We start from the raw sequence: 20,344 nt of genomic DNA on the forward strand, positions 1-20,344 counted from the left end.
ACAAATCAAATATTTAAGAACGTTAACAGATAGAAAATTCAACATAAATGCCTGAGGAAAAAATGAAGCAAACGGATCAAGATGAACAATTAGCAAAAGGTAACAATTAAAGAAAGGAGAAGGGGAACTGATCATATCGCCCCAAATAGTTTTTGAAAAATCCTTTTGGTTTTTATCTTAGTTTCTCCGTTAGTTAGGGACGTACATCTAGAAATATTTTTCGTAACATCATAAAGGCAATTAGAATACAACTTTCACAAAGTAGGGATTAATCTTACTTATACGAGAGCGTGTTATTCGTTTGTAAAATCTGCAATTGTTTTACCATTCTTTAAGTTTAGAGGGATGCTCTGAATATATGTTCTACATTGAAATGTGAGAGGATTAGTACAATAAAATGTGGAAGTTTTTTTATGAACATGAAGAGTTGCTTTTCCATGTTGGATATCGCGATATATTTATTTACACAACTGATATTTGTGAAATGATGGAATGTATTTATTTCTATATCTGTACCGGTAAGGAAATCCCCACTGGATCATTTCCAGGAACCAGTCAAGAACTTAAATTAGTTTGTCAAACCCAAAACACCCGTTGGGAATTGCTGATTGAAAATTTGAATGGAAATCGAGACCATCACAAAGCATTGGAACAAATATACCCGCTGAGGTTTCGGGGTTGTTACTGATTTATTTCTATCACTGAGTAACCTATTTTAAACAGGGTGAAACTGCAAATCTAATGATAAGGGTCTGGGTTGGAGAAGGAACAGATGAAAGTATCAAATTTAATTACACTGATTCCACAAACACTGCACACCACATCCCTTATACATTGTTAACTGTCTCTACATAAAACTGGAGAGGGTGTAAATAGAAAGTAACAGAAAAAAAGCTCATTAATGTGTCAAATTTAATTTTGATGTTGTTGCACAAACACTGAACATCCCATCGCTAAAACACTGTCCCGATCTAAAATCAGTCGGCAGGACCCTGAGACACAGTGAAAATGCTGTGATTTCAACCTGGTTCAAAACACGCAGCCTTCTGATGTGGAGTCAGACGCGACTGTTCTTGCACCAGGCCCACAACAAGCGGCTGGAGCCGGATCCATTGGAGGGCGATCGGTGCAGACTGCCGCCGCGGCTCTCGGAATGTGAGAGGCGGAAGCAGGAGCAGCCTGACCGCCTCAAACACAGCACAGGATCCCCACTCCCCCTTTCATAACATAACTGACTCTGTGGCGCAATGGACAGCGTGTTGGACTTCTATTTCGTGGTTGGAGCAGATATTCAAAGGTTGTGGGTTCGAGTCCCACCAGAGTTGGGTTTTAGTTCAGGGAGCTGGGAAGTGAAATTTTGCAGCAAATCCGCAACAGGATCATTGATGTCCGTCAAGGACGGGAAACTGCCCCCGACACTTCATCTTCCACAAGTGGCTCCAGTCAAACCCGGATGTATGATTCCAAACCCACTCTGAGCTGGATTGGTGAAACTCTCTCAGAAGGAGACTCATCATCTGCTCAGACCGAAAGTCAATCTGCTGGACTTCCGGCTCTGTCAGACTGAATGTTCCTTCAGACAGGTTTCTAACTGGACACATGCATCCTGCTGCCGTGTGAGCATTGGTGCTGGAGGGGTAGAATTCTTGCTTGTAGTAATTCTATTCCTGTAAAACTAGCTCCTGAAGTGTGGGTTGGAAAGTATCCTGGCTGAGCGGTCGAAGGCGCTGGTTTAAAGCTCCAGTTAAATCCCACGATTTGTCGATGGATCAAAATCATAGTTTGTGTCTCCAAAACCGCAGCGTCCCTCCTGTAAACAAGTAATACTGAACATCTCATCTGCTATTGCAACAGCGTAATCCGGAGGAACCACATGGCAATACAAATAAGTAGATGCATTTTGGAACAAACCATTTGTACCTTCAACTCCGGTCGAAATGTTCACAAGCAAAAGGATGGTTTGATCTCGGTGAGACTCGAATTAACAACCTCGGTATTTCCCGACCCTGTCCTGTCATATAAGGACCGCGCACTGACCGATTGCGCCGCTGGAGCCCGGTCACTCTGATCACCTGACCCACTCTGCTGGAAAGAATCTTCAGGTGAGAGGCCCGAACCTGTGGAAACGTGTCCAGTCACTGTGATGAAACTAATATCTGCACTTCCACTTTCAGCTTCTTTCACATCCTCTGCTCCATCGCACGACAATCGGGTTTTCTGCGAACAGATCAAAATGAACATTGTCAGAAATTCTCTCAATAGTGAGATTTGAACCCAGCGCCCACGCAGTGATTGGATTTATTGTCTTAAAGCAGTGAGCTCTGTTCACACAACGCCTTGCCAGTCTTTCACATTTTGTTTAATGCCCAAATAAATAAATTGGAGCTAATTGACCGCATTTACCCCGTGCTGGGGTTGTTCTCCTCAGAGCAGAGAAGGTTCAGAGGAGATTTGATAGAAGTGTTCAAAGTCATGAAGGGTTCAGATAAAGTTAATAAAGAGAAGCTGTTCTCATTGGCGGAAGTGTCGAGAACCAGAGGACACAGATTTGAGGTGATTGCAAAAGAACCGAAGGCGACATGAGGAAAATCTTTTTTACGCAGCGAATGGTTATGATCTGGAATGTGCTGCCTGAAAGGGCGGTGGAAGCAGATTCAATCGTGGCTTTCAAAAAGAAATTTGATAAATACTTGAAGGGGAAAATGCAGGGCCACGGGGAAAGGGACGGGGAATGGGACCAATGGGATTGGTCTTACAAAAGGCAGGTAAGGGATTGATGGGTTGAATGGCCTCCTTCTGTGGTGTGTTCATTCTGTGATAAATATTATTTTACACACATTGAATGGACCATCCCTGAAAGACTGCCCCGCGATAAAACAGAGCGACACTGAAACATTGCGAAAATGCAATGACCCCGACGTGATTCGAACACGCATCCTTCTGATCTGGAGTCAGACGCGCTACCGTTGCGCCACGAGGTCCACAGCGCCCACCTGGAGCCGGATCCATAGGAGGGAGATCGGTACCGACCGCCACAGGGACTCGAAGAGGCGGAAGCAGCAGCAGCAACACCGCAGGAGCCCCGATCTCCAATCCAGCCGTTCCCAGCGGAGAGCTGCCAGTCCCGGCCTGAGCCCTGTCTGGGAGCCGCCTGCCATTCAGTCTTTACAGAACGGGACCGATCCAGTTTCAGCTCACACACAAGCTCAGGAATCCCACTCCTGACAGATTCACTTATTTAAACCTTGTTTAGATTCAGTGAATTGGGATTTAATTCAATCCTCATCTGCCCGCCGCTCTGTCAGTTCAGGACTTTATTTAAACCGATACTTGGAGCTCTGTTTTACAGGGTGCCGGCTGTTTCAGCATTTCTCAGTCCCACCACGAACACTTTTTGCTGCTAACTTCTGCTTAATACAAAGTTCCCAGGAACGAGGGGATTTCTACTGGGTACTGAGTTCGAGTTAAGGAACAATAGAGGTCCGATTACACTACTTGCTGTATTCTATCGGCCAACAGCTGGTGGGACCGATATTGAGGAGCAAATTTGCAGGGAAATTACAGAGAGTTGCAAAAGCCATAGAGTAGTGATAACAGGGGATTTCAACTATCCTAATATAGACTGGGATAACAATAATATAAGGCGCAAAGAAGGGGAAGAATTTTTGAAATGTGTTCAGGATAACTTTCTCGACCAGTACGTTTCTGGTCCACTGAGGAAGGAGGCATTGCTGGACTTGGTGCAAGGGAATGAGGCGGGCCAAGTGGAGCAAGTGTCAGTGGGGGAGCATTTAGGGAGCAGCGATCAGTATCATAAGGATTGGACTATCTATGGAAATGGACTCTGTCCACTCTAAAGTAAAAGTACTCAATTGGAGGAGGGTCAATTTCAGTGGGATGAGATCAGATCTGGCCCCGGTAAATTGGAATTAAAGATTGTCAGGCAAAACTATAATTGGACAGTGGGCGCCTTTTAAGAAGATGATTCGGGGATAGAGAAGGTACATTCCAACGAGGTAGAAAGGTAGGGCAACTAAAGCCAGAGCTCCCTGGATAATAAGAGAAATAGAGAGTAAGATGAAGCGGGAAAAAGTGTCGTATGACAGGTGTCAGGTTGATAACACAAGTGCCAACCAGAGAGAATATAGAAAGTTCAGAGGGGAAGTGAAAAAGGAAATAAGAGGGGCAAAGAGAGAGTATAAGAATAGCGGAAAACATAAAAGGGAATCAAAAAGTCTTCTACAGACATGTTAACAGTAAACGGGTAGTAAGAGGAGGGGCGGGGACGATTAGGGACCATAAAGGAGATCTACTCATGGATGCAGTGGGCATGGCAGAGGTACTAAATGAGTACTTTGCATTGTTCTTTACCAAGGAAGAAGATGCTGCCAGATTCTCGATAAAGGAATATATAGTTAAGATACTGGATGGGCTAAAAAATGAGAAAGAAGAGGTACTAGAAAGGCTTGCTGTACTTAAAATAGATAAGTCACCTGGTCCGGATGGGATATCCCCGAGGATGCTGAGGGAAGTAAAGGGGGAAATTGCAGAGATACTGGCCATAATCTTCCAGACATCCTTCGACATGGGAATGGTGCCAGAGGACTGGAGAATTGCAAAGGTTACAACCTTGTTCAAAAAAAGGGTGTAAAGATAAACCCAGCAACTATAGGCCAGTCAGTTTAAGCTCGGTGATGGGGAAAGATTTGGAAATGATAATCGGGGATAGAATTAACAGTCACTTGGACGAGTGTGGATTGATTAGGGAATTCCAGCACGGATTTGTTAAAGGCCAATCGTGTTTAACCAACTTGATAGAGTTGTTTGATGAGGTAACAGAGAGGGTAGATGAGGTCAATGCAGTTGACGTGGTGTATATGGATTTTCAAAAAGCGTTTGATAAAGTGCTACGTGGCAGACGTGCTATCAAGATTACGGCCCATTGAATACAGGGGGCAATAGCAACATGGATGCAGCACTGGCTAAATGACAAGAAACAGAGAGTTGTGATGAACGGTTGATTTTCGGGCTGGAGGGAGGTGGGCAATGTTGTTCCATAGGGGTCGGTGCTGGGACCACTACTTTTCTTGATAGATATTAATGACTTGGACTTGGGAGTAAAGGGTACAATATCAAAATTTGCAGATGACACAAAACTTGGAAGGGTAGAGAACAGTGAGGAGGATAGACTTGAAGAGGATATGGACACGCTGGTGGCATGGACGGACACGTGGCAGATGAAGTTTAACACGGAAAAATGCGAGGTGATGCATTTCGGTGGGAAAAACGAGGAGAGGCAATATAAACTAGAGGGCACAATTCTAAAAGGGTTGGAGGAACAGAGGGACCTGGGGTTATACGTGCACAAATCGTTATATAAACTCTGCTGAGACCACATTTGGAGCACTGCATTCAGTTCTAGGCACCACACCTCAGGGAGGATATATTGGTCTTGGAGGGGGTGCAGTGCAGATTCACCAGAATGATACCGGGGCTAAAAGGGTTAAATTATGCGGGAAAATTGCATAGGAAAGGTGTGTATTTCCTTGTGTATAGAAGATTAAGTGTTGATGTATTCCAGTTGTTGATGGTGATTAAATGAGCCAATGGTGTGTGTGTGAGCTGTGAGACAGCTTGAAATCCCAATCCTCTCCACCACTGGGGACTGAGTCTTCCAACATACAGGGATTTTCAGTCGTGCAAGTTTCATCCACAGTTTCTGCTTTTCATTTCTCCGACCTGCTTGTTGCGCCTTTCCCTTCAATTCAGGACTTACAGGAAAAACTCGATTTTGCCATCAATTTTCGGGTCACGTGGTGAGATTTCAAATAATTGAAATCGACCCTAATCAACCCCAATTGATTTTTTTGAAGAGGTGACTAAAGTAGTGGTAAGGGGCATGTCAACGGATGTTATTTATATGGACTTCCAAAAGGCATTTGATAAAGTCCCACGTAAGAGACTGTTAGATAAGATAGAAGCCCATGGAATCGAGGGAAAAGTACGGACTTGGTTAGGAAGTTGGCTGAGCGAAAGGCGACAGAGAGTAGGGATAATGGGTAGGTGCTCACATTGGCAGGATGTGACTAGTGGAGTCCCGCAGGGATCTGTCTTGGGGCCTCAATTATTCACAATATTTATAAACGACTTGGATGAAGGCACAGAAAGTCTCATATCTAAGTTTGCCGATGACATAAAGATTGCTGGCATTGTAAGCAGTGTAGATGAAAATATAAAATTACAAAGGGATTTTGATAGATTAGGTGAATGGGCAAAACTGTGACAAATGGAATTCAATGTACGCAAATGTTAGGTCATCCACTTTGGATCAAAAAAGGAGAGAACAGGGTACTTTCTAAATGGTAAAAAGGTAAAAACAGTGGATGTCCAAAGGGACTTAGGGGTTCAGGTACATCGACCGTTGAAGTGTCATGAACAGGTGCAGAAAATAATCAAGAAGGCTAATGAAATGCTGGCCTTTATATCTAGAGGACTAGAGTACAAGGGGGCAGAAGTTATGCTGCAGCTATACAAAAACATGGTTAGACCGCACCTGGAGTACTGTGAGCAGTTCTGGGCACCGCACCTTCGGAAGGACATAATGGCCTTGGAGGGAGTGCAGCGTAGGTTTACTAGAATGATACCCGGACTTCAAGGGTTAAGTTACGAGGAGAGATTACACAAATTGGGGTTGTATTCTCTGGAGTTTCGAAGGTTAAGGGGTGATCTGATCGAAGTTTATAAGATATTAAGGGGAACAGATAGGGTGGATAGAGAGAAACTATTTCCGCTGGTTGGGGATTCTAGGAGTAGGGGGCACAGTCTAAATATTAGAGCCAGACCTTTCAGGAGTGAGATTAGAAAGCATTTCTACACACAAAGGGTGGAAGAATTTTGGAACTCTCTTCCGCAAACGGCAATTGATACTAGCTCAATTGCTAAATTTAAATGTGAGACAGATAGCTTTTTGGCAACCAAAGGTATTAAGGGATATGGGCCAAAGGCAGGTATATGGAGTTAGATCACAGATCAGCCATGATCTTATTTAATGGCGGAGCAGACACGAGGGGCTGAATGGCCTACTCCTGTTCCTATGTTTCAATATCGTCACCAACACGTTTGACGAGTGCAAAGCGGCTTCTATCGCGGTTTTGCTGCACAACTCGTTCAAAGATACTGTCGGTAATTGGAGGGTCTTTCAAGTCATGACATGAACATTACAGTTCGCACTGCCATTTTCCCCAAGATGCTTCAGATTCATGTGGAATGATTTTGGTCTGGCGGTTAAATCCGTTCCCTCTTCACAAATTCGCCTTTAAACCCGTGTCTTTTAATATTTTTGCTAACTGATACCAAATCGGTTTGCCCTGTGCTGTACATTACTTTCTAAATATTACAGATAAGCGGAACACTTGAGCTGTCACAGCTTTGACTTTGACTTTTCTCCCTCTCCTCTCGATCTCCCCGGCAACTGCCACTAACCACAATCTTCTCTCACACTTCTCCATCAGGAAGTTCCGAGCCTCGGTTTTCAAATGAAATAACGCCCATCTCTCCAATCACCGACAGCCCAGAGAGAGTTTCTTCGTTTCAGCTCCCACTTTACCCAAATCTTCCTTAAAGTACCATGAAAATAATTGTCCTTAAGTTAATAATAATAATATAATTAAAAGTTCTTATCGTCTGGAGTTTAGTTTCAGATTCCACGGCTTTTAAAGGCCACTGCGGATGTTTAACGAATCGCCTCTTGGTTGGAGGTTTCTGTGTGGGAAAGATCAGGAAGTGATAATTGAGAGACCGAGGATGAAGCTGTTTGATGGGAGCACTGGGGACACAGACCGTGCGCGGCTCCAGTGGAGCAATCGGTCAGCGCGCGTTATTTCTACAATAATTATACACTCGAGAAATGCTGGGGTTGTGAGCTCCAGCACCATCTAAAGTAGTTGAAACTCCGAAACATTTTGACTGGAGTTCAAGGTACAACCGGTTCCATAACACATCGACTTCTTCCTGTCCCCATGTGGGCACTGAGGCTCCTCTGACCTCCCGTCTTGCAATAGCAGGTGAGAGTTTATTTGTTTATAGGAGGGAGAGGGGGCGATTGGCGAGAGCTGAAATGGTAAAGCGGCCGGCACGACATCTTTAAATCTAAAGAACCAAACACACAATTCTTCTTTCCGTGAAGCAGAGATTCATCGGTTTGAAGTGTCGTGTAGGGAAAATTCAGGAGGCAAATCTGCTGCCTGGTGTCACGGTGTAACGGGTGAAATTATTCAGCTTTCAATTGTTGATCGGCTGAAATGTCGAGAGGCCTTTCCCAGCTCCCGTGTGGAACAAGTTCAGCTTTTGAGCCATTGGGTAAAGTGTTTTTTTTAATTGCTGCGAACGAATGACAAGACATTTTGTACAAACAAGTAGAATTGTAAACTCACGAGTTCGCTGTCCATGTTTCTTACATCATGTTCAACAGAAACAAGGATTCTCCTCAACACGTTGCTGAAAATTGTACAAAAGTGATACTCCCCCAAATTCGACAGCGACAGGGATAATTCAGAGTCCCACCATGAATCTGTATGATGGAAACTAATTTAACAGCGAGCCTGGATAGCTCAGTTGGTAGAGCATCAGACTTTTAAAACAGGTAGTGATCTGAGGGTCCAGGGTTCAAGTCCCTGTTCAGGCTAAGAGTTTTAAAACAGCTGGCAAGTTCTGCTTTTCCAGCGGACCAACATCAGCGAAAGGAGCAAGAGTTGGCCATTCAGTCCCTCGAGCCTGCTCCGCCATTTGATAAGGTCATCGCTGATCTTCGACCTCAACTCCACTTTCCCGACCTGTCCCCATATCTCTTGAGTTCCTTCGTGTCCAAAATTCGATCTATCTCAGTTTTGAATCTGTTCAATGGCTCAGCATCCACAGCCCTCTGAGGTAGAGAATTCCAATGGTTCACAACCCGCTCAGTGAAGAAATCTCTGTACTAAATGGCCGCCCCCTTATCTTGAGATTATAACCAATACTTCCAGACTCTCCAGCTAGGGGAAACAACATCCCAGCATCTACCCTGTCACTTTCGCCCCAGACAAATTGCTCGCACAAAATGGAATTTACTGTTAGAACACGAAAGACTTGTTCAGACAATGACAGCACCAAGTGCGGGTTGGCAGGGACATGAAATGGACAGTGAGGGGAAATATTACCACAAGCTGCTGGTGGAACTGTTTCCATTTCCAAAACACACGCACCGAATCAGTGCAGCTCCTGGGAAAGGTGCAAGGCAACGCAGGACTGTCATGTCTCACTTGAAGCAATTGACACACACAAGATTCTGCCATCACGAGCCATCTCCTTCTGTTTCTGTCACTACTTTATCTCCAGCTTCCTCTGCTCCTCCAGATGCCGGTGAATTAGATGTTCAAAGCAAATACTGCGACTTAACGAGAAAAAATACCTTAACTGGAAAGCAGGAGAGGTGAAGAATGATGCTGGGTATTGAGAGACGATGGATTTTGCAGATACCAGGATAAATAGACACAACGACCTCATCTCCCTGCTTCTTCGGATACTGAATATCTTCATGCTCAAGAGATGTTCTCACTGCCCCAGGCCCATTTTCTCCAGTCGCATCTCCCACCAATCTTGCACACGCTGCTTCGCTCTGAAATTGTGCATTTTTTTCACACTGGGGTTTAATTTGAAGAAAACATTGCTGTGATCAGCTGGTGTTGTTAAGGAGACGGAGCACAAGAAGATACATAAAAGGCAAACGATAACAGTGACTGTTAAGACCCTGTGAGCTACAGTTAAAGGTCGGTAACATTTAAAGTGTCAGGCAGCAGATCTTTTCAAAATCTTGACACAAATGGCAAGAAAACACAACGCAGAATTTGATCAATGTCATGACTTTCAAATAGCAGACATTTTATACACAAGGCAAGAAAGATTTACAAGGGTGTTGCCTGGACTGTAGAATTTTAGCTAAGAGGAAAGATTGGATAGGTTGGGGATGTTTTCTTTAGAACAGAGGAGACTGAAGGCAGATTTAATTGAGGTGAACAAAATTATGAGGGGCCAAGATTGTGTGGATTGGAAGGACCCATTTCCCTTAGCAGAGAGGTTAATAACCAGGGGCATAGATTTAAAGTGATTGGTAGGAGGATTAGTGGGGAACTGAGGAGAAATTCTTTCACCCAAGGGTTGTGGGGGTCTGGAACTCACTGCCTGAAAGGGTGATAGAGGCAGATACCCTCATCGCATTTAAAGAGTACGTGGGTATGTACTTGAAGTGCCGTGACCTACAAGGCTACAGACCAAGAGCTGGAAAGTGGGATTAAGCTGGATAGCTCTTTTTCGGCCGGTACGGACATGTTGGGCCGAATGGCCTCTTTCTGTGCTATAAATTTCATTGATTCTATGATTCTATTTAACAGTAAGCAGGGTCGTTTAGGGGTCATGAGAACGCTACTGAAGAAAAATAACTGCTGGGAAACAAGCAATGTGTCCTTGTAAACCACAGATCAGGGAGGTTCCAGCTCCAGTGACAGAGATGGATCACAACAGGATATATAAGTGAGGGGATACTGATGTAAGGGTCAGTCAGGACTGGAGACACCGGAGATCAAGCTCAGGGCGGGATCATCTCGTGTATACGGAGGACTTGCATGTTTACTCTGGTGGAGGAAAAAGAATTTGCTCATATATTTCTTAATAAGATATTAAAGTTGCTGACTCTCAGACTTGTTAATTAATAAGACAATCTGTGCACGTCACAATGAAGTCACTGACACTCCTCTTCACAGTTCCCCACGCTTCCAATTTTGGCGTCATCGAGAGATTTTCACCTTGTGTCCCACATACCCAAGCTGAGATCATTCTCTATATTGAGAAGAGCAATGGTCCCAACACTGACCCTGGGGGACACCACTGTTTACATCCCTCCAGTTTGAAGAACATCCATTAACCACTACTCTCTGTTTTCTGCCCTTCACACAAATTCCACCCACACTGCCCCATTCATTTTAATAGCCTCCTGTCCGGCAGCTTGTCAAATACCTTTTCACAATCCATCTGCACAACATCCACTACATTCCCTTTATCAGTAGACTTGAAATATCTCAAATAATCCATGTTGGCTGTTCTTAATTCATGTGTTTTTCTAACAAATGTTGAAATGTTTGCTCCACCTCATCTGGTTTCATCTGTTTCAAGCCACAACAGAAAGGTTGAGTTTTCTCCTGGAGCTGAAGATGCTTCAGACAATGAGGGACATCTGGGCTTCGACCCGCCCATTCAGTGCCGCAACTCCCGCCCCTCACACACTCTGATTGGTTGCAGGACCAGCTGTCCGCTCATCCCTCCAGTCAATTTACCAAAAGACCATAAGAGAAAGGAGCAGGAGTCGGCCATTCGGCCCCTCGAGCCTGATCCACCATTTAATGAGATCATGGCTGATCTAATTTTTAGATTAATTCGACTTTCGCGCCCTTTCCCCATATCCTTTGACTCCTTTTCTGATTAAAAATTTGTCTAACTCAGCCTTGAATGTGCTCAATGAATCAGTCTCCACAGCTTTTTGGGGTAAAGAATTCCAAAGATTCACAACCCTCTGGGAGAAGAAATTCCTCCTCATGTCCGTCTTAAACGAGCGACCCCTTATTCTGAGACTATACCCCCTAGTTTTAGATTCCCCCATGAGGGGTAACATCCTCTCAGCATCAACCCTGTTGAGCCCCCTCAGAATCTTGTATGTTTCAATAAGATCTCCTCTCATTCTTCTAAACTCCAATAATTATAGACCAAACCTGTTCAATCTTTCCTTTTCAGACAACCCTTCCATACCCGGAATCAACCTCGTGAACCTTCTCTGAACTGCCTCCAATGCAAGTATGCCCTTCCTTAAATAAGGTCACCAGAACTGTACGCAGTACTCCAGGTGTGGTCTCACCAGCACCCTGTACAGTTGTAGCATGACTTCCCTGCTTTTATACTCCATCCTGCTAGAAATAAAGGCCAATATTCCGTTTGCCTTCCGGATTACCTGCTGCACTTGTATGTTAACTTTTTCTGTTTCATGTAGGAGGACACCAAGGTCCCTCTGTACCGCAGCGTTTTGTAGTATTTCTCCATTCAAATAATATTTTGCTGTTTTATTTTTCCACCCAAAGTGGATGACTTCACATTTTCTCACATGAGATTCCATCTACCAAATTTTTGCCCATCCGTTCAACCTGTCAATATCTCTTTACAGACACTTTGTATCCTTATCGCAATTTGCTTTTCCACCTTTCTTTGTATCATCAACAAATTTGGCCACAAGACACCCTGTTCCTTCATCCAAGCCATGAATATATATTGTAAATAGTTGAGGCCCCAGCACTGATCGCTGCGGCACCCCACCGACAAAAGGAAATTCCAATCAATTCCTGCTGCTCCTATTGGTCGGGATATCTCCTTAATCACAAGAGCGGGGTTAATAGTGAAACTGACGGTCCTGAGGTGCAGTTGGAAAATAAACATTAATTGAACCCATCAGTTGCAACAATTAATAAAACGAAATTAATAAAAGTTACCGAAAAAAATATTTTCTGGAGTTCACCAATGTGGGGCGGGGGCTTCGATGCTGTGTGTTTGTGCCGGTTTAAATGGCACGAAGGGCTGGGCTTTCAGTTTATTTTATTATCCTTGGTCCAAACGCGCTCTTCCTGCTTCAAATGTTTTTGTTTTTCGGCCTGATATTAAGATCATCAATGGCGGCTGCATCACCCAGCATGCAGCGCGGTACAGATTGTGCCCTATCTCAATCAGTGGAGCCCAGCGCGCAGGCGCAGTAGTGACTCATAATCGGTCAGTGTGTCCTGAGCATGCGCGGCCAGTCGAGGCTGCGGGAGGAGCGCGTTCGGTGCAGGTCAGAGGATCGGAGCAAGAGGCTCAATAAACCCCGGGGCCCGGGTCCGGGCTCAGGCCCAGGCTCAGGCTTTACAAACCCCGAGTGCGGCCCCAGACCCGAATATAAAACAGTGAACATTATCCCCCCCTCACTCCCCGCCGGGAAATGAAGGGGAAATGGGGATCGGTCAGGGAGCGTCTGCAAATGAAGGAGAAATGGTGATCGGTCAGGGAGCGTCTGTAAATGAAGGAGAAATGGTGATCGGTCAGGGAGCGTCTGTAAATGAAGGAGAAATGGTGATCGGTCAGGGAGCGTCTGTAAATGAAGGAGAAATGGTGTTCGGTCAGGGAGCGTCTGTAAGTGAAGGAGAAATGGTGATCGGTCAGGGAGCGTCTGTAAATGAAGGAGAAATGGTGATCGGTCGGGGAGCGTCTGTAAATGAAGGAGAAATGGTGATCGGTCAGGGAACGTCTGTAAATGAAGGAGAAATGGTGATCGGTCAGGGAGCGTCTGTAAATGAAGGAGAAATGGTGATCGGTCGGGAGCGTCTGTAAATGAAGGAGAAATGGTGATCGGTCAGGGATCGTCTGTAAATGAAGGAGAAATGGTGATCGGTCAGGGAGCGTCTGTAAATGAAGGAGAAATGGTGAACGGTCAGGGAGCTTCTGTAAATGAAGGAGAATTGGTGATCTCTGTATCTTCAGTCATCCAGGGAGCTCCAGCTTTGGATGCGGTTCCTTTCCTCCTCGTGGGAATCTGTCTACTCTGTACCCAAACCAACTCCTCCTTGAAGGCCTCCCACTGTTCAATTACTGTTCTGCCTGACAATTTTTGATTCCAATCCACACGGACAAGATCCCTTTTTAACTCACTGGAATTAGCCCTCCTCCAGTTCAGAATTTTCACATTTGACTGTCCCCTGTCCTTTTCCATAACTATTCTAAACCTAATGAGATTATGATCACTGCTGCCCCACTGAAACATGCTCCACCTGCTCCACTTCATTCTGCACACTGAGCCCACTGCTGTATTCACACTTTCTCACACTCACTCTCTCACACTCACTTCCTCACACTCTCTCACATTCACTCTCACATTCAGTCTCTCACATTCACTCTCACATTCCTCTCTCACCCTTTCACTCATGGTTTAGGGCCACTGAAAGATGATGCGATGGGTTTGGATATCAGCACAGGGAGGAGGGAGAGTGTGTGGGACAGGGATTTACAGCTTTGAGGAATGAGAGAGGAAATAATGTTCCATAGAAAGTAGAGTTATCTGATCTGAATTTCTATCCTGTACTTACAGTGATAACTTTTATAAACCCCTTTTACGGGGAGGATTTGCAGAGGGAAACTCAAACCAAAGATCACATCAAGATCTGACAGAGTCACTCGATTCATCAGGACCTGAATATCATCGGCCTTTGAATGTGGAAGGAGAAACGTTTGTCTGTTCTGTCTCTGGGAGAAGATTTCAAACATCAGTGTGAGTGGAAAAGCACCGAGACACACACACCCGAGTGAGAGTGTTCCAGTGCACTGACTGTGGAAAGAGCTTTAACCAGTTACACAGCCAGAAAAAGCATCGCACCATTCACAGCGGGGAGAAACCGTACACGTGTTCTGTGTGTGGACGAGGCTTCAACTGATCGTCCAACCTGGAGAGACACAAGGACACCCGGACCAGGGAGAAACCGTGGAAATGTGGGGACTGTGGGAAGGGATTCAATTACCCTTCAGATCTGGAAACTCATCGACGCCGTCACACTGGGGAGAGGCCGTTCACCTGCTCCGTGTGTGGGAAGGGATTCGCTCAGTCATCCACCCTGCTGACACACCAGCGAGTTCACTCTGATGAGAGACCTTTTAAATGTTCTGACTGTGAGAAGAGGTTTAAAAGCAAAAGGAATCTGCTGACACTCCAACGCTCCCACACTGGGGAGAGGCCGTTCACCTGCACCGTGTGTGGGAAGAGATTCACTCGGTCATCCCACCTTCTGTCACACCAGCAAGTTCACACTGATAAGAGACCTTTAAATGTTCTGACTGTGGGAAGAGATTTAAAATCAGAAACGAACTGCTGAGACATCGACGCACTCACACTGGGGAGAGACTGTTCACCTGCTCCGTGTGTGGGAAGAGATTCACTCGATCATCCCACCTTCTGAAACATTAACTTGTTGACACTATTGAGTGACCTTTTCATGCAGTGACTGTGAGAAGAGCTTTAAAAGCAGAAATGAACTGCTGACACATCAACACATGCCCATTGGTTGAGAGACTGTTCACCTGCTCCGTGTGTGGGAAGGGATTCACTCAGTCATCACACGTGCTGAGACACCAGCGAGTTCACATATGACTGCAGGGGTTGGATTCTGCTGTTAATCCCATCCAGGACTGAACCATGTTCATTCTGACAGTTGGGGTTTGTTTCTGCTGATGTTAATAACCCCTATAACTGGGCTGGAGTTTAATATTCTGGATATCTGTTAAATAAATTGGCTTTGTTTTAAACCCTTGTTGTAGATTTTGGTCTTTCCCACCTGAGTGTTTAGCATCACCTGACTGGAGCTCAGAAAGGACAATCTGGGGGGAGGATCGTCCGGTGGGAACAGAACTTCAGCCTGGACACAGTCCTTCAGGGCCACACTGAGAGGGGCAAACGGCACTTTGGTCTTTCTCGTCTCTCTTCACTGACAGCAAAGTCACCGTGCAGCGTCCAGTCTAAAAATGAGCGTGGTAATTATTCTATGAAGATTTAACCTGTTTGTGTGACAGTCCTGAGTCTACCATTTAAGGCAGGCGTTAACTCATTTAAAATAAACCCATTTAAAATAAATGGGTTAAAGTCTGCATCAAAGTAGCAGAGGGAGGAGTTCACAGGAGCCTGTTAACTGCTGGTGCAATTATACAACAGTCATTCGATCTCCAGATAAAGAAGGACCTGCAGTGTGTTCCAGAATTCCCGCTTTTATTGATGTGTGCGTGTTAGACACCAGGATCACTAAAAATACACGACCCGGACCATCCACAGGGTGGGAGCGATCCCGACAGTTACTCTGGGATCACTCCCACTGCGGAACTCCACCACTGACCCTGCTGAAGGTTGTAGGCTCAGGGAGTGTGGCCTCCAGGAGTGGATTGTAAGATAGCTGACAAAGATATGCTGAGGTACCAGAGGAATCCTTACTAAGGAACCGTCTGGGGCTTTACCTCTCAGTGTGGGTCTCGCGGTGAATGATTCCTGACTCCCCGAACTGTCTTACATTTAACCCAGATCAGATCAGGATGAATTCAGTTTACAGGAGAATTGGGTCAAATATCACCCACAATCGAGGGAGACAAAAGCAGCCATTAGAGAAGCTCAGAGATCTTTGGAAAAGAAGATGGTGCACAATTCTGAGAATAATAGCAAATGTCTTTCCAGCTACGTCAGGAGTCAGAAGACCATTAAAGATGCTTTAGGGCCACTGAAAGACAGTTCAGGACAGATTCCCGGGCTATGGCAGAGCTGTTGAATGACTATTTCTCATCAGTCTGCACTCCTGTGGATGATGCTCAGATTCCATCTGTGGGATGTGCTGTCAACAATAACATCATAAATATTAAAATAGAAAGGGATGTCACTTTGGGTAAAATATGAACTCTCAAAATGCATTGTGCTCCAGGTCCAGATGATATCCACCCCCGGGTGTTTAAAGAGATGGGACGGGTGCTCTGTGAGCCCCTTGCCTGTATCTTCAACAGCTCAATAGAGTCAGGGATTGTCCCCTGAGATTGGAAGGGAGCTCACATAGTTCCCATTTTCATTAAAGGGGACAAATCAGAGCCGGGGAATGAGAGGCACATCAGTGTGACCTCGATCAGAGGGAAGATGCTTGAAGGGATCCTAAGAGATGCTGTTTATGATCACGGGGAAAGAGAAGGAGCCATTAGAGATACTCAACACGGCTTCTGGGAAAGAAAATGGTGTCTGACAAACTTGCTTGAGTTTTTTGAAGAAGTTGCTGGGTTAGTGGATGAGGGTAATCCGGTTCACATTGTCTATCTCAGGGATGTCAAACTCATTTCCTATGGTGAACCTGACCCGATATCCTGGCACTTGGCCTGGGCCACATTCAGCAAAAGTTATTAAACTAGAAATAGATGAAGATGAACTGTATTGGTATTTACTTACATTTAGATTTTATTTACAGCTACTGCTGCTCCCGATACCTGGCACCTCTGAGCTTGAACTATTGCACCAACATTTCGAGTAAATGACTGGGCTGAGGCCTGTCTTGGATAAAAACATGAGGACCACTTGTCATTACAGAACTGTGTGCCCCAAACACTAACCGTGGAAGTGAATTCCACAGACTGCCTACTCCCTATGTGAAGAAGTTTCTCTTGACGACTGCTCTAAAACAGAGAGTGGGGTTAATTGTAGCGACTCACACTGTATAAGGTGGAAAGTGGGGCTCCACAAGGATTGGTTCTGGGACCACTGTTCACAATTCACATCAACGAATTGGACTCGGGAATCGGAAGTACAATTTCAAAATTTACAGATGACACCAGATTGGCGGGGTGGGGTGGAGTTTGGATAATATTGATGAAGATTGCGACCAAATACAAAATACATCAATAAACTTGCAAAATGGGTGTATAATTGGCCGATGAATTTTAATGCAGATGACAGTGAAGTGGAGCATTTTGGCAGCAAGAATTTGGAAATTGTGCCCTGTATCCCCAAGTCCAAGTCATTAATGTATATCAAGGAAAGCAGTGGTCCCAGCACCGACCCCTGGGGAACACCACTGGACACCTCCCTCCATTCCGAAAAACAACCGTTCACCACTACACTCTGTTTCCTGTTATTTAGCCAATTCTGTATCCATGCTGCTACTGCCCCTTTTATTCCATGGGCTTCAATCTTGATGACAAACCCATTCTGCGGCACTTTATCTGACGCCTTTTCGAAGTCCATACACACCACATTAACTGCATTGCCCTCATCTACTCTCTGTTGCCTCATCAAAAAACTGTATCAATTTAATTAAACACGATTTGCCTTTAACAAATCCGTGCTGGCTTTCCCTAATCCTTGTCCAATTGACTGCTAATTCTGTCCCGGATTATCGTTGCTAGAACTTTCTCCACTACCGAGGTTAAACTGACCAGTCAGTAGTTGCTGGATTTTTTCTTTCACCCTTTCTTGAACAGGGGTGTAACATTTGCAATTCTCCAGTCCTCTGGCATCACCCCCATATCTAAGGATGTTTGGAGGTTTTTTGCCAGTACCTCTGCAATTTCCACCGTTACTTCCCTCAGCAACCGAGGATGCATCCCATCCGGACCAGATGACGGATCTACTTTAAGTACAGCCAGCCTTTCCAGTACCTCCTGTTTATGAATTTTGAGCCAATCCAGTATCGCGACAACATCTTCCTTTACTGACACTCTGGCAGCGTCTTCTTCCTTGGGAAAGACGGATGCAATGTATTTATTTAGTACCTCCGCCATGCCCACTGCCTCCCACTGCTACCAATTCGTTATAATCTGGGCCAGTGGTGCAATGGATAACGCATTAGGTTCGATTCCTACCTGGCTTGGATTTTTTTGTGCAAAATTTTATGGCCTTCAATACCTTGCAAGCTGTCCGACTTGGTGGTGCTGCCTGGCTCCATACCTGGTAAGTGCCTTCTCAGTGCAGCAAGCAGTGCATCAGTGTCATAATCTGAAGGTCCTGAATTCAATCTTCAGAGAAGGCATCAAGGATTACGAAGCTTTTTTTCCATCTCTCACCTCATCTTTCCATCTTTGCTGCATAGCAAAATCAAGAACTTTTGCTTCCTGCAGCACATCAAAAGATTTGCTGCCCCTTGATCTCTCTGTACCCAAACACACAGTGAAGTTTAGGAAGTCCATGGGCGATGGACTCACTGACAACACTCTTGTTTCTGTATAATTGCCCCAAGACAAACAGTGAGTGGAGAATATAATCAACGATCCCGCTACTTCTCACAGGCCAAGTGAGCACTCCACCAGTTGAGCTAATTCCTCGTTTGCTGTTTGTAAATCGCCCCTCACAGTTCCTGCCTCACACTCGCCTTCAAGCTGCTCCAAGACCAGCAGAGAAATCTTGCCTTGGGTTGCCGCTCCCTGAATATATTAAATACTTTGCTCCAATCGGCGGTATCGAGCATCAGCAAGTGAGGAACAGCAGAACGGGAAGCCACAGTAATCATGAATGATGCTGAGAAGAGCCCGAGCCTGCGGAAGGAAGACGAGGTCACCGGAAAGCAACAGCCGCCCGAGCTCGAGGAGCAGCGAGAGCCCTGACTGACTGACTGATCGAAGACCATTTTGCCTGAAATTGAGGGCGATTTGAAGTGTTGCTGCTCAAAGGCACTCCCTGCTGGTGAGCAGAGGGAAATGCTCGAGTGAAACAGCCGTGCTCGGGCAGACACAGAAAGCTTTCAGGTTTTGGAAAGGAAAAGTGGCGTCCTGTGCCTGAGTGGCAACATGTTAATCTGTGAGCTGCCTGTGAAGTTCAGAGAGTGACCTTGAGGTAATTGCTGCTTATTCCAAAATCACACTCACTCCTTCGAGCCGGAATTGAACCAGCGACCTAAGGATGACTTTATTTTGTTTTATTCACTACAGTCCTCCGCTCTACCAGCTGAGCTATCGAAGGGAAGTGATAAACAGTGCTGTCTTTGGTGATTGTTCACCGTGCGCCTGTTGACACGTTCAGACTCGTGGAGTCCGGTGCTGATCGAAGACTTCTTTTGCCTGAAAGCGAGAGCTGAGTGTTTTGAAGTCTTGCTGCTCAAAAGCGCTCCCTGCTGGTGAGCAGAGGCAGAGCAGCCTTGTTTGGGCAGACACAGAAAGTTTTCAGGTTTGAGAAAGGAAAAGAGGCGTCCTGTGCCTTCATGGCAACATGTTAATCTGTGAGGTGCCTGTAAAGTTCAGAGAGCGACCTTGAACTAATTGCTGCTTATTGCAAAATCACACGTTCTCCTTCGAGCAGGAATTGAACAAATGACGGAAGGATGACTTTGTCTTATTTTCCACGACAGTCTTGTCGCTCGACCAGCTGAGGTACCGAAGGGAAGCGGCAAAAATGTTTCACTTTGGTGATTGTTCACCGTGCACCTTTGACACACCCGGACTCGTGGATTCCAGTGCTCATGACTGAGGCTGACTCGGTACCTGCTCATACCACAGCGCTGTGGGAGTGGGAGCTGCTCCGTGTTCTCCACAGCCTGGGCCAGTGAAACAATGAATAATGGGACTGATTATTGATCTGGAGATTGTGGGTTCAAGTTTACGGAGGGTGTAAAGTGGAAGGCCGGGCCTGGAGAGCATTGGAATAGTCGAGTCTTGAGGTAAACAAAGGCACGGATGAGGGTTTCAGCAGCAGAACATCATTCTGGAAGTTGGGATTTGTTTCTGCTGATGTTAATAACCACTATAA

General features: G+C 45.4%; 4 non-coding genes across 4 annotated transcripts; 2 read left to right on the forward strand and 2 right to left on the reverse strand.

Annotated features, from left to right (window-relative positions):
- The first annotated feature begins 1,233 nt into the window (after positions 1-1,233).
- On the forward strand, positions 1,234-1,325 carry trnar-ucu (transfer RNA arginine (anticodon UCU)). Its single transcript is given in 2 exon segments — positions 1,234-1,270; positions 1,290-1,325. It is a non-coding gene; the product is annotated as a tRNA-Arg (tRNA).
- A 1,584-nt stretch (positions 1,326-2,909) lies between these two features.
- Positions 2,910-2,981, reverse strand: trnaw-cca (transfer RNA tryptophan (anticodon CCA)). Its single transcript has one exon. It is a non-coding gene; the product is annotated as a tRNA-Trp (tRNA).
- Positions 2,982-8,598: 5,617 nt separating this feature from the next.
- On the forward strand, positions 8,599-8,683 carry trnak-uuu (transfer RNA lysine (anticodon UUU)). Its single transcript is given in 2 exon segments — positions 8,599-8,635; positions 8,648-8,683. It is a non-coding gene; the product is annotated as a tRNA-Lys (tRNA).
- Positions 8,684-19,467: 10,784 nt separating this feature from the next.
- On the reverse strand, positions 19,468-19,561 carry trnay-gua (transfer RNA tyrosine (anticodon GUA)). The gene is made up of 2 exons: positions 19,525-19,561; positions 19,468-19,503 (listed from the first exon to the last, which is right to left on the reverse strand). It is a non-coding gene; the product is annotated as a tRNA-Tyr (tRNA).
- Positions 19,562-20,344: the final 783 nt, after the last annotated feature.

Source organism: Heptranchias perlo, unplaced genomic scaffold, assembly GCF_035084215.1.
Source record: "Heptranchias perlo isolate sHepPer1 unplaced genomic scaffold, sHepPer1.hap1 HAP1_SCAFFOLD_417, whole genome shotgun sequence".
NCBI lineage: Eukaryota > Metazoa > Chordata > Chondrichthyes > Hexanchiformes > Hexanchidae > Heptranchias > Heptranchias perlo.